Genomic DNA, 13,284 nt, shown 5'->3' with positions numbered 1-13,284 from the left:
ATCAAAAAAGTAGTCCATGAAGTACATGATCTCAATGTTCCTAAGAAAATATACTGTCATCAAAATCTGTCAGCCTACAGTAGGTCATATTACAACTACTTGACTTCTGTTTGATGCCAACACAAAAGAAACGGTCATTCAAAAACAAAATCCTTCCTGGCTCGTTCAAGAGATGTGCGTGTGCGAATTTGCTAGACTAGTAGAGGATGTCTAGTTAAATCCTAATAGCACGCACAATATGTCCAGAAAAAAAGTATGTCGTAAAGTTTACAATTATGGGGAAACAGAATCCAATTGATGAACAGGATTTCACTCAACACGTGGTCGTTTTGATCTGGATTAAACATATTTAAAAACTGTCCCCTGGACATACATTAGTAGCAAGTAAACTGGGATTGAATGCAGTTAATACTCATTGTGCAAGAAGCATGGGATTGTTGTTTGATCTGAATTCCTTTCGGTATCAGACAAACACGCACCAGGGAATGGCCTGCCACAGCTGAACTCAGCTAAACTGTTTATGTCACAGGGGCCATATTGATTTTTTTTACCAAGGCCTTTGATCTAATTGACCCTCTCATTCTCTTAGATAAACTAAAATGCTTGGGTTTGCACAAAGACCTTGGAATTGGTTTTCTGGATAATAATAGAAATCAGTGTTACAAAAGAGGGTATTAAGTTCAATCAGCTGATGCTGCTAGGTTCAATACTTGGACCATTGTTATTCTTCATTGTTGGTAACTGTGCATTTACACAAATGTTCCCTTGTGACAGACCGTGTGCCATACACGTCCATTAAACACATGTCTTTGTCAATAGTCTTCAGTCCTCCATTTACTTATCTCCACCACTGAACAGTGCACCAAATTACAATCAAACACTGTTGAAAACAGTTTAACAGAAATGTGACTGGGTCAGAGGCTCAGGTGAGTGTGTTTATAAGGTTTTCCGGTCACTAATTAATCTCTCAAGCAGACCCTGGTGGGCTGGGGGTGGGGAGGAAGATACCCAAGGCTGGACAGTCAGTAGCAGCTACATTTGGGAGAGAGGGGATCAGGTTCCCTCTGAACACACATGATCCTGCCTGAGTTACCCGAGCTGTGTCCCCCTCTCATACTGTCACTCTCAGACCAGTGCTTAGTCACACAGGCTTTATCAGTGCAGTTATTGCTGCAGGTTACCCCATAGTGTCTCTTTTTTGGCTGGGCTGAATCTCCACCGTCTGCTCTGGGACTTGGCTTGGCTCTACCGTCCCTGTCTCTCAACCCCCTCCCCCAACCCCCTACAGCACACGGCAGGCGGAACAGACTTTGTGCTGAACCGACATGTTTCTAGTTCTCATCGTGACGCCGGAACTAAGAGAGTTCTTGGACAGGGCAAGGGATGGAGCTGTTCGCCTCATCCAGGTGCGGATCCAGGACAGTGAGTGACCCAGGGGACAGCGGTGGAGGGATCTAGGACGGGAGGGGTCTTGGTAAGGCAGCGCGACATAAGATTTATATTAATTTGATGTCTTGAATGATTTCTCCTGAATCTCCAGTGTTAAGTGATTAAACTGATCAAACTGTGTGTTTTGTATGATGATGTGAGTTATCCATGTTTGTTGTTCTGCTGTACAGTCACTTGATTGCTGGTGGAGATGTCATTGAGTTGAATAAAAACAAACATTTCACAATGTTTGGTCAGATGATGCATTCAGTCTGTTGAAAGGGATTGCAAGAGAGACTGACTGCTTTACTCAACTTTGTGATGGTGGGCAAGTTGTCAAGGTTTACAGTGCCTTGCAAAAGTATTCAGACATTTTATTGTGTTACAAAGTGAGATTAAAATGGATTTAATTGTAATTTTTTGTCAACAATCAACACAAAATACTCTACTGTCAAAGTGGAAGAAAACATATACTTTAAAAAAAAGATTAATAAAAATGTAATAACTAAAATATAGTCATTGCATAAGTATTCAGCTCCCTGAGTCAATACATGTTAGAAATGAGAACTTGTTCTCAACTGGCTTACCTGGTTAAATAAAGGTGAAATAAATAAATAAAACACCTTTGGCATCGATTACAGCTGTGAGTCTTCTTGGATAAGTCTCTAAGAGCTTTGCACACCTGGATTGTGGAATATTTGCCCATTATTCATTTCAAAATTCTTCAATCTCTGTCAAGATGTTGGGGATCATGGCTGGACAGCAATTTTCAAAACTTGCCATAGATGATCAAGCAGATTTAAGTCAAAACTGTAACTTGGCCACTCAGGAACATTCACTGTCTTCTTGGTAAGCAACTCCAGTGTAGATTTGTCTTTGTGTTGTAAGTTATTGTCCTGCTGAAAGGTTAATTCCTCTCCCAGTCTCTGGTGTAAAGCAGGTTTTCCTCTAGGATTTTGCCAGAGCTTACAGTAGCGCCATCCCGTTTCTTTTCATCCTGAAAAACTCCCCAGTATATGCCAATGTCAAGTATACCCATACCATGATGCAGCCACCATCATGCTTGAAAATAAGGAAGGCAGTTACTCAGTGATGTGTTGTGTTGGATTTGCCCCAAACATAAAGCTTCACATTTAGGCCAAAAAGTGTATTCCTATGATGTATTTTGCAGTATTACTTTAGTGCCTTGTCGCATAAAAGAGGCATGTTTTATTCTGTATATTTGTATTATTTTCACTCTCTCATTTAGGTCATTATTGTGAGTCACTACAGTGTTGTTGATCCATCCTCAGTTTTCTACCATCACAGCCATTGAACTCTGTAGCTGTTTTAATGCCGTTTCATTCCTGTCCTGCAGCTCAGTTCAGAAGGATGACTGTATCTTTGTGTCCGGGTGGTTTAATACATAATCCACAGCATAATAATTAATTTTGACCATGCTTAAAGAGATATTAAATGTCTGATTTGTTATTGTTACCCATCTACCAATCACTGCCCTTCTTTTTGAGGCTTTCAAAAAGCACCCTGGTCTTTGTAGTTGAATCTGTGCGTGAAATTCAATACTTGACTGGGGGACCTTACAGATGTTGTATGTATGGGGGACAGAGGAAGGGTTAGTCATTCAAAAATCATGTCAACCCCTATTATTTCACACAGTCAGTCCATGTAATTTATGTGATTTTCTAAACCAAATTTTACTACTGAACTAATTTAGGCTTGCGTATACAAAGGGACTGAATACTTATGCAACGACTATTTTAGTTCAGAATAGTTTTTATAAAAAATAAAACTTTTTCTTTCACTTTGACATTACAGAGTATTTTGTGTAGATTGTTGACATAAAATGTCAATTAAATCCATTTTAATAGCACTTTGTAACACAAAATGTGAAGAAATCCAAGGGGTCTGAATACTTTTGCAAGGCACTGTATATGATCCAGTCGAGATATCAAGTTACATTAAACTCCCATTCAGAAGGGTTAGTGGAAAATATCATCTGAGCTCTCACTGGACTCACTGTCTAATGATACTCATCATGACAAAACCTGACTGTTGATTGCGCCTTATGAGTCGCTGACAGCACCTGTAGCAGAAACTCACCTTACAGTCAGTTAACATAACATGATTAGATACAAGGGGGCTTCTTATTTTCTGATAATCCTTTCAGGGTAGCTTTTCAATATAAGACACACTTAGATTACCACAACAATAACCAGCCAGCTACATGCATTAAACCACTGCGGAGAGTTCATCCAGGTGTCTCGGGAATCAGGCTCAGGCATAACACTCAAATGGCCAGAACTATCACACACTGTAATGTTCATAGGTCCATCCATGAGCTGAGGTGTCACACAAAATAAGTCTAACATTCATTAGATATCATGATTTATCTTCCTCTATGTGTCAAACTATGCATGTGTGAAACAGTCCATGAGACAACAGGTTGGCCTGTGAGGTTATGCAGATATTTAATGAAGTACATCTGGGATGTTTACATCTTGTTTGGGACATCTTGTGGGCCTTCTCGACTCCACCACGGCCAGTTTGACTCGACTCCCAGAATGCACAGGGATACGAGTGGATCTTCATCTCCTGGTCTCCTGACCAATCTTCAGTATGTGCAAGTTGTAACTGTGCAACCAAGGTTATTATAGTACATGAAAACTGAAACAGAAAAATAATTGAAAAACAATTTAGTAAACTGAAATAAAAATTAAAACAAAAAACTAGGGAGGTATTGAATAGTGTTGAAGGATGGGACTAATAACAAATAACAACAAATAATAACAAAGATAGCTAATAATGTAAGCATACTGTGTCCATAATAAGTATATAGGTTGTATGTTGGGAGCTTTTGGGAAAGAGCACAGTTAGAAAGATATGGCATATAGAAGCAAACCGGATGGACATCATGAAAATGATCGGAGAGGTTGAGAGTAGAAGAAGTTCAGGAGCAAAAAATAAATAAAATATAAAATATATATATATATATATAATAGAATTATTGTAAAATTAACTGTGTCCATAAGGTGTAGATAGTAAGTATAGACCGGAAGTAGAGGCCTGGGCATTGTTGTTCACTAATTTACTCCAAGTAGGGAAAGGATGGTGGGGTTGAAAAGTAATAAAGGGGAGTATATATATATAAAAATAAAATAAAAAAAACATGGGGGATTGGAAGTGATGCAGACAATTACATTGATAGAAGATACAATCTATCTGCAATATTAAGCTGATCCATTCCCCCCAAAAGATAAAATAAAAAATTTAAAAATAAAAAATAAGACTATACTGAAACAATTATCTTTGAAAGCAAAACTAACTAAAATAAAATAAAAACCATCATAAATTATGTTTAGTTGTAGTTTTTTTTCTTCTAAACTTTGGGCAAAAATCGAATGGTGTTTTCAAGCTTTTTTTTTCTAATTGAGTTTTTGAGCTTCTGAATCTAATAATAATAATAAATAATAATAATAATAATAATCTGGCGGGTAAATGCTGCCAGTAGATGCCAATGTTTCAAATGGGCCTTGCTTGTGCATCACTATCACTAGCTAACAGGGAAGAAATCCAAGGGTGAGCATGGAGCATGACTGGGCCAAGCTAGAACAGCTTCTGAAGTTGCTGGACCCGTTCGTAATCCACACCGACCAACTTCAATCTGACAGCCAGTCGCTGTCTGATGTGGTGCCGTGCCTTCTCAACCTTGAGGCACAATTGCAGTCAACTTCTGTTGCAAAACAGTTGGCACAGGTCCTCCTGAAGTCACTGCGTGAAAGCTTCGCATGCATACATACAGGGCGGCAGGTAGCTTAGTGGGTAAGAGCGTTGTGCCAGTAACCGAATGGTCGCTGGTTCTAATCCCCAAGCTGACTAGGTGAAAAATCTGTCGATGTGCCCTTAAGCAAGGCACTTAACCCTAATTGCTCCTGTAAGTCGCTCTGGATAAGAGCGTCTGCTAAATGACTAAAATGTAAAAATGTAAAAAAATACTGAATTATCTGGCAGCCAACTATGATACAACCCCTGCAGCAGCTTGCCTGATGGACCCAAGTGTGTCTCTGGCACTTCGCTCAACAGAGATGTAGCCACTGATGAGGGAAGCAGAGTTTTTTGTACATCAGCAAATCAGATAGTACAGCCGTGAAGCAGCAGGGCCCCAGGAAGATGCCAGCACGATGAATCCTGCAAGCATCTCGACCACAGTGCTTCAGAACAATAGCTTTCTCACATCGAAGATTGTGTCTGAGGTCACTGTCCAGCCTGCGGGTCAACCTGGCTGGGCATTAAGTGCCCCGTGTGAGCTGCAGAAATACCTGGAAGAGGTAAAGGGGGGACAGTACCAGTTCTGGCAGGATAGCTGTTTATCCAAAGCTGTGCCCTGTGGCACTGGATCTGGTTTCTACCCCTGCATCCCAAGCGTTCATTGAGACAATATTCTCTGTCTGTGGACAACTGTCATCAGGCTTGAGAAACCGAACGACCACCTCTCTGGAACGCAGAGTCTTCTTGAAGATAAACCAGAAAATCTTGTTTGGTTGAACAAAAACACAAACACACACACACACACAAGCTGGCTGGCTGTGAACTGATAGATTTGTGAAGAAATGTTGTATTGCTTATGTTTTTGCTGTTGCAGCTGTTTTCATTAACCCTATTTGAAAGGGTTAGTCAGTGATATACAGTACCAGTCAAACGTTTGGACACACCTACCATTCCAGGGTTTTTCTTTATTTTTACTATTTTCTACATTGTAGAATAATAGTGAAGACATCAAAACTAACACATATGGAATCATGTAGTAACCAAAAAAGTGTTAAACAAATCAAAATATATTTTTGAAGTATCCACCCTTTGCCTTGATGACAGCTTTGCACACTGTGTGTTGGTGTGTGTGGACCATGATAATTCCTTAGTGATGTGGACACCGAGGAACTTGAAGCTCTCGACCCGCTCCACTACAGCCCTGTCGATATGAATGGGGGTGTGCTTGGCCTTCCGTTTCCTGTAGTCCACGATCAACTCCTTTGTCTTGCTGACGTTGAGGAAGAGGTTGTTGTCCTGGAACCACACTGCCAGGTCTCTGACCTCCATTGTCGTCGGTGATCAGTCCTACCACCGTCGTGTCATCGGCAAACTTAATGATTATGTTGGAGTCGTGCAAAGCCACGCAGTCATGGGTAAACACGACCCACTCTAACCCACTCCGCTACAGCCCCATCGATGTGGATGGGGGCGAGCTACATAAACATAACATGTCAAATGTGCCATGACTTCATTTTTTGTTTTTTCCTATCTCTTTCTGTCAGATAAAGGTACTTTTACTAAAGATAAAAAAGCATTGGATTGGTATAAAGATGGACAAGAGAGTTTCCTTCCACCATATTTCTTGTACCAGTCTAGGCGCTTATCCTTTAAATCCAAGTCAAATTAGGATTGATTTATAATTTAAACTTAACCAAACCTATGTCCTGGCCATGGAGTTGTATGGAGGCCTCTAGTGGCCAAAAACCTGTGTTAGCATGGGCAGCGCCATTGAGGACTCGCCATTTTGATTTAGTCAACTGGGCGGGACTTCCAACTTCATTGGCTGATCCCTCCTGATGACCCAGTTGGCATGACCTGATGACCCGGTTGGAGTCATGATACTGTAGCTGGGTCATTAGGAGGGATCAGCCGATGAATTTTACTTGTGAAGAAGAAAATGGACTATTTCAAGATGGAGATGGCCTCAATGGTGCTGCCCATGCTTTCAAAGACGCCATCATGACACAGATACAGAGATGTTATGTCTATCCAAGTCTATGGTCCTGGCCCATGTATTACTACCCCCCAGTGGCAAGAAGGGACATTCCCCAAAAAATAACTATACACCTACAATGCATAATAGGCTCCCACACATAGGCTACTTCCTGTCCCACGCATAGGCTACTTCCTGTCCCTAACACTAAAACTAAAACTAAATAATATAAAAACAAAATAGAAATGTTTTTATCAAACTGAAACTAAATAAAAACTAGCAAATAAAGTCTGAAAACTAACAAACTAAACAGAATTTCAAATAAAAATCTATAAACTAATAGAAATAAAAACTAATATTAAATCACAAAACTATAATGACCTTGTGTGCAACACACACATACTCTCATGTTCACAGCAAACACATTTTACTCAGATCCATGTCTCATTCACCCATTCATGTTCACTACAGGTGAGACAGAAGATGCTGTACTCTGCCACCCGAGCCACAGTGAAGAAGGAGTTTGGTGGTGGTCATGTGAAGGACGAGATGTTTGGCACAGTGGAGGTACAGTAGAAGCCATTTAAACCCCTCTGACGTACTCTGGTTATTCTCTCACCTGACTAATGATGGGGCTAGACCTATTGGTTCTCAGCCTTCCCTAAATGGCTGACCTCTTGTTTTCTCTCACTAGGAGGACATCTGTCTGGAAGGGTACCAGCGCCATGTGTCCTCCAGCTCCTGCCCTGCCCCACTCACAGCTGCTGAACAGGAGTTGCGGAGAATCAAAATCAAAAGGTGAGAGGACAAGCATCGACTAAAGGGATTATTGCTGCGTATGTGTACATTATTCACCCAATGTCTCAGTGTTTTTGTGCAGTTTCAGTTTATAACTTTGTTGTTGCCGCCTTTCCAGGGCAGGGTTAAGCAGGTTAATTATTATCGTGTATGTGTGTTTTCACATACGGATGACAGAATGGTGGAATCCCTCATCAACTAAGATAAGGAGGCTCACACATTTACCTCAAATAATGACCATGCTTTTTATTCATTATTCGAGGGGAATTAATAACTCTCCTCTTTGAACCGCAGTCACTTGCACTGTCTAGAGAGAGAGTGTAAGTGAGAGAGCATAGAAAATGTGCATAAATGTGTCTGTGCACACTGCACACCTGTGTGTGGTGTACAGTGAGGGAAAAAAGTATTTGATCCCCTGCTGATTTTGTACGTTTGCCCACTGACAAAGACATGATCAGTCTATAATTTTTATGGTAGGTTTATTTGAACAGTGCGAGACAGAATAACAACAACAAAAATCCAGAAAAACGCATGTCAAAAATGTTATAAATTGATTTGCATTTTAATGAGGGAAATAAGTATTTGACCCCTCTGCAAAACATGACTTAGTACTTGGTGGCAAAACCCTTTTTGGCCATCACAGAGGTCAGCCGTTTCTTGTAGTTGGCCACCAGGTTTGCACACATCTCAGGAGGGATTTTGTTCCACTCCTCTTTGCAGATCTTCTCCAAGTCATTAAGGTTTCGAGGCTGACGTTTGGCAACTCGAACCTTCAGCTCCCTCCACAGATTTTCTATGGGATTAAGGTCTGGAGACTGGCTAGGCCACTCCAGGACCTTAATGTGCTTCTTCTTGAGCCACTCCTTTGTTGCCTTGGCCGTGTGTTTTTGGTCATTGTCATGCAGGAATACCATCCACGACCCATTTTCAATGCTCTGGCTGAGGGAAGGAGGTTCTCACCCAAGATTTGACGGTACATGGCCCCGTCCATCGTCCCTTTGATGCGGTGAAGTTGTCCTGTCCCCTTAGCAGAAAAACACCCCTAAAGCATAATGTTTCTACCTCCATGTTTGATGGTGGGGATGGTGTTCTTGGGGTCATAGGCAGCATTCCTCCTCCTCCAAACTCGGCGAGTTGAGTTGATGCCAAAGAGCTCGATTTTGGTCTCATCTGACCACAACACTTTCACCCAGTTCTCCTCTGAATCATTCAGATGTTCATTGGCAAACTTTAGACGGCCCTGTATATGTGCTTTCTTGAGCAGGGGGACCTTGCGGGCGCTGCAGGATTTCAGTCCTTCACGGCGTAGTGTGTTACCAATTGTTTTCTTGGTGACTATGGTCCCAGCTGCCTTGAGGTCATTGACAAGATCCTCCCGTGTAGTTCTGGGCTGATTCCTCACCGTTCTCATGATCATTGCAACTCCATGAGGTGAGATCTTGGATGGAGCCCCAGGCCGAGGGAGATTGACAGTTCTTTTGTGTTTCTTCCATTTGCGAAATATCGCACCAACTGTTGTCACCTTCTCACCAAGCTGCTTGGCGATGGTCTTGTAGCCCATTCCAGCCTTGTGTAGGTCTACAATCTTGTCCCTGACTCCCTTGGAGAGCTCTTTGGTCTTGGCCATGGTGGAGAGTTTGGAATCTGATTGATTGATTGCTTCTCTGGACAGGTGTCTTTTATACAGGTAACAAACTGAGATTAAGAGCACTCCCTTTAAGAGTGTGCTCCTAATCTCAGCTCGTTACCTGTATAAAAGACACCTGGGAGCCAGAAATCTTTCTGATTGAGAGGGGGTCAAATACTTATTTCCCTCATTAAAATGCAAATCAATTTATAACATTTTTGACATGCGTTTTTCTGGATTTTTTTGTTGTTATTCTGTCTTTCACTGTTCAAATAAACCTACCATTAAAATTATAGACTGATCATGTCTTTGTCAGTGGGCAAACGTACAAAATCAGCAGGGGATCAAATACTTTTTTCCCTCACTGTATGTACCTGTGTGAACACTACCATATACACATTTTCATTTTATTTTATTCTGTGTCTGACCCTGGTCAGTCACCCTTCTGCATTTTCTTTTAAATGGTTACTTCGTATTTTGGCAATGAAGCCCTTTATCTACTTCCCCAGAGTCAGATGAACTCGTGGATACCATTTTTATGTCTCTGCGTGCATTTTGAAGGAAGTTGCTAACTAGCGCTAGCTAAATTGCTAGTTAGCATTGGCTCATGAAACTACTTCTAACATCCTTCCTACTGGACACAGATACATAAAAATGGTATCCAAGAGTTCATCTGACTCTGGGGAAGTAGATAAAGGGCATCATTGCCTAAATCCTGTAGTATCCCTTTAAGTAATAATGTGTGTGTCATATTGTGTCTGTGTATATGCTGCCCCATGCAGGTGAAAACAGAGACCAGCGTAGCGAGTAAGCGCCAAGCACTGCAGGGCCTTGCTTTCCCACTGCAGGAGGACGCCAAACGGGTTCTACAACAACTTGCACAGAAACACATCAACTACATACACCTGGTGAGCCATATAGAAATGCCATTAGCCAAATAAAAATGATTGATATCTCTAGCGGCCACAATCTCAGAGATAATAGCCATGACTGACCAATGTATTCTGACCCAAAGCACACTGACTGAGCCATACACAGTCATATCAGTGGTTAGTGTGTAATATTTGTGTGTTGCAGAAGTTGGACACAGAGCGAGAGACGATAGAGCTGGTCCATTCCGACCCGACATAGGCCCATGAGATGCCTTGCAGGGTTCCCACGGATACGCCCAGATACAACTTCTTCCTCTATAAACACTCCCATGAAGGGGACTACTTGGAATCTGTGGGTCAGTCTCAGTCATTGATTTTCTGCCCTAATCATTCTACTCTCTCTCTCCCTTCATTCAATTACATTAAAATACAATGGTGCACTATTATAATGTTATAAATACTGACCAAAGAGCAGCAGGTCCAACCCCCTCTCTTTCTCTTCCTCTCAGTGTTCATCTACTCCATGCCCGGGTACAGCTGTAGCATTAAAGAGCGGATGCTGTACTCCAGTTGTAAGAGTCGCCTGCTGGATGAGGTGGAGAAAGATCTGGAAGTTGCCAAGAAGGTAATCCACTGAAATTCAGATACAGTATTGCATACACAATATGGTCTTTGTGTTTTTACAATATTGCTCTGTGCCTGAGTGGAAGTGCACATTTACTCTGTGTTATTGTAAACTCAGCATAAAAAGAAACGTCCTCTCACTGTCAACTGCGTTTATTTTCAGCAAACTTAACATGTGTAAATATTTGTATGAACCTAACAACATTCAACAACTGAAACATAAACTGAACAAGTTCCACAGACATGTGACTAACAGAAATTGAATAATGTGTCCCTGAACAAAAAGGGGGGGGGGGTTATCTGGTGTGGCCACCAGCTGCATTAAGTACTGCAGTGCATCTCCTCCTCATGGACTGCACCAGATTTGCCAGTTCTTGCTGTGAGATGTTACCGCACTCTTCCACCAAGGCACCTGCAAGTTCCCAGACATTTCTGGGGGGAATGGCCCTAGCCCTCACCCTCCGATCCAACAGGTCCCAGATCCGGGCTCTTCGCTGGCCATGGCAGAACACTGACATTCCTGTCTTGCAGGAAATCACACACAGAACGAGCAGTATGGCTGGTGGCATTGTCATGCTGGAGGGTCATGTCAGGATGAGCCTGCAGGAAGGGTACCACATGAGGGAGGAGGATGTCTTCCCTGTAACGCACAGCGTTGAGATTGCCTACAATGACAACAAGCTCAGTCCGATGATGCTGTGACACACCGCCCCAGACCATGACGGACCCTCCACCTCCAAATCGGACTGAGCACCTCCAAAACTCTGTTACTCTGTGTTATTGTGTTTACTGTGTTATTATATTTACTCTGTGTATTGTTTTTACTGTGTGTTATTGTATTTACACTGTGTTATTACTATGTGTAATTGTATTTACTCTGTATTGTTGTATTTACTATGTGTATTGTATTTACTCTGTGTTATTGTATGTACTCTGTGTTATTGTATTTACTCTGTGTTATTGCATTTACTGTGTGTTGTATTTACTCTGTGTTATTGTATTTACTCTCTTATTTTACTCTGTGTTATTGTATTTACTCTCTTATTTTACTCTGTTATTGTATTTACTGTGTTGTTGTATTTACTCTGTATTATTACTCTGTATGACTGTATTTACTCTGTGTTATTGTATTTACTCTGTATTATTAATCTGTGTTATTGTATTTACTCTGTGTAGTGTATCTTCTCTGTGTGTTGTATCTACTCTGTGATATTACTCTGTGTTATTGTGTCTGTGTGCAGATGGAAATTGACAATGGGGATGAGTTGACAGAGGAGTTTGTGTATGATGAGGTTCATCCTAAACAGCATGCCTTGCAGTAGGCCTTCGCCAAGCCTCGTGGACCAGCAGGGAAGAGAGGCAGTATGCTCCTCATCAAGAGCCCAGCGGATGGGGAGGGCAGGCCGGAGAAATAGAGAGGGAAAGAGCTTTGTCGTCACCCCAGCCCAAGCCATCCCCAGCCTGCCCCAGCCCTGCCCTCAAACCTCCTCCTCCTGTTGCCATGGCATCTGGCAGCTTGTTTGGCCACGAGGAAGGAAAAGGAGAAGAACATGGATTTCTCCTGGCATTTTTATTTTCACCCCCCTTTGCTTGTGTTTTAACAAAGTGTCATTACTGTACATGCTATTCATGAACATCAACTATAGGATAAAATGAAGGAAATCCATGTGTTTCTCTCATTCTCTCTCTTAAAAACATTAAACATACATTTACATTTTAGTCATTTAGCAGACGCTCTCATACACACACAGATGGACTGACAAAAATGAAAGACCAATGGGTGGTCTTACAGATACCTCAGCCAAACTTCTCTATTGCTAATGTCACATTGGCATACAGAAGAAGCCTGTCCATCTGATGTGTTGTCATAGGGTTGCAAAATTCAAGTAACTTTCCCCAAATTCAGTTTTTCCAGAAATCCTGGTTAGAGGATTTCCTGCTTATTCCCTTGTAACTCTAGGAATCTTCCAACCAGTTTTTCTGGAAATCCAAGAAATTTGGGGAATGTTACCGGAATTTTGCTACCCTAGTTGTCCATATCTTGCCTGTTGCCACTAAATGTTTTGTATCAAACATGTTTGTAAAAACAGATGATACTAACGAGAGGAATTCCAAATAAAATGTAGTTTTTTTTGTGTATGTTGTGTCTTTTTCTTATCACTGAAATTATAAGTTAAAGAAAACAGCACAAACTG

At 41.5% G+C, this 13,284-nt stretch overlaps 1 pseudogene across 1 annotated transcript; it reads left to right on the top strand.

The window, feature by feature from the left end:
- Nucleotides 1-1,325: 1,325 nt before the first annotated feature.
- Nucleotides 1,326-13,228, top strand: LOC311138333 (twinfilin-2-like; annotated as a pseudogene). Its single transcript, XR_014615467.1, has 8 exons — nucleotides 1,326-1,422; nucleotides 3,978-4,042; nucleotides 7,640-7,735; nucleotides 7,863-7,966; nucleotides 10,376-10,501; nucleotides 10,671-10,821; nucleotides 10,975-11,090; nucleotides 12,331-13,228. The product of XR_014615467.1 is annotated as a twinfilin-2-like (transcript).
- The last annotated feature ends 56 nt before the right edge of the window (nucleotides 13,229-13,284 follow it).

Source organism: Coregonus lavaretus, assembly GCF_964263955.1.
Source record: "Coregonus lavaretus genome assembly, chromosome: 12".
Classification (NCBI taxonomy): Eukaryota; Metazoa; Chordata; class Actinopteri; order Salmoniformes; family Salmonidae; genus Coregonus; species Coregonus lavaretus.
The sequence above is the reverse complement of the archived record's forward strand: the minus strand, read 5'-3'. Positions and strand labels throughout refer to the sequence as shown.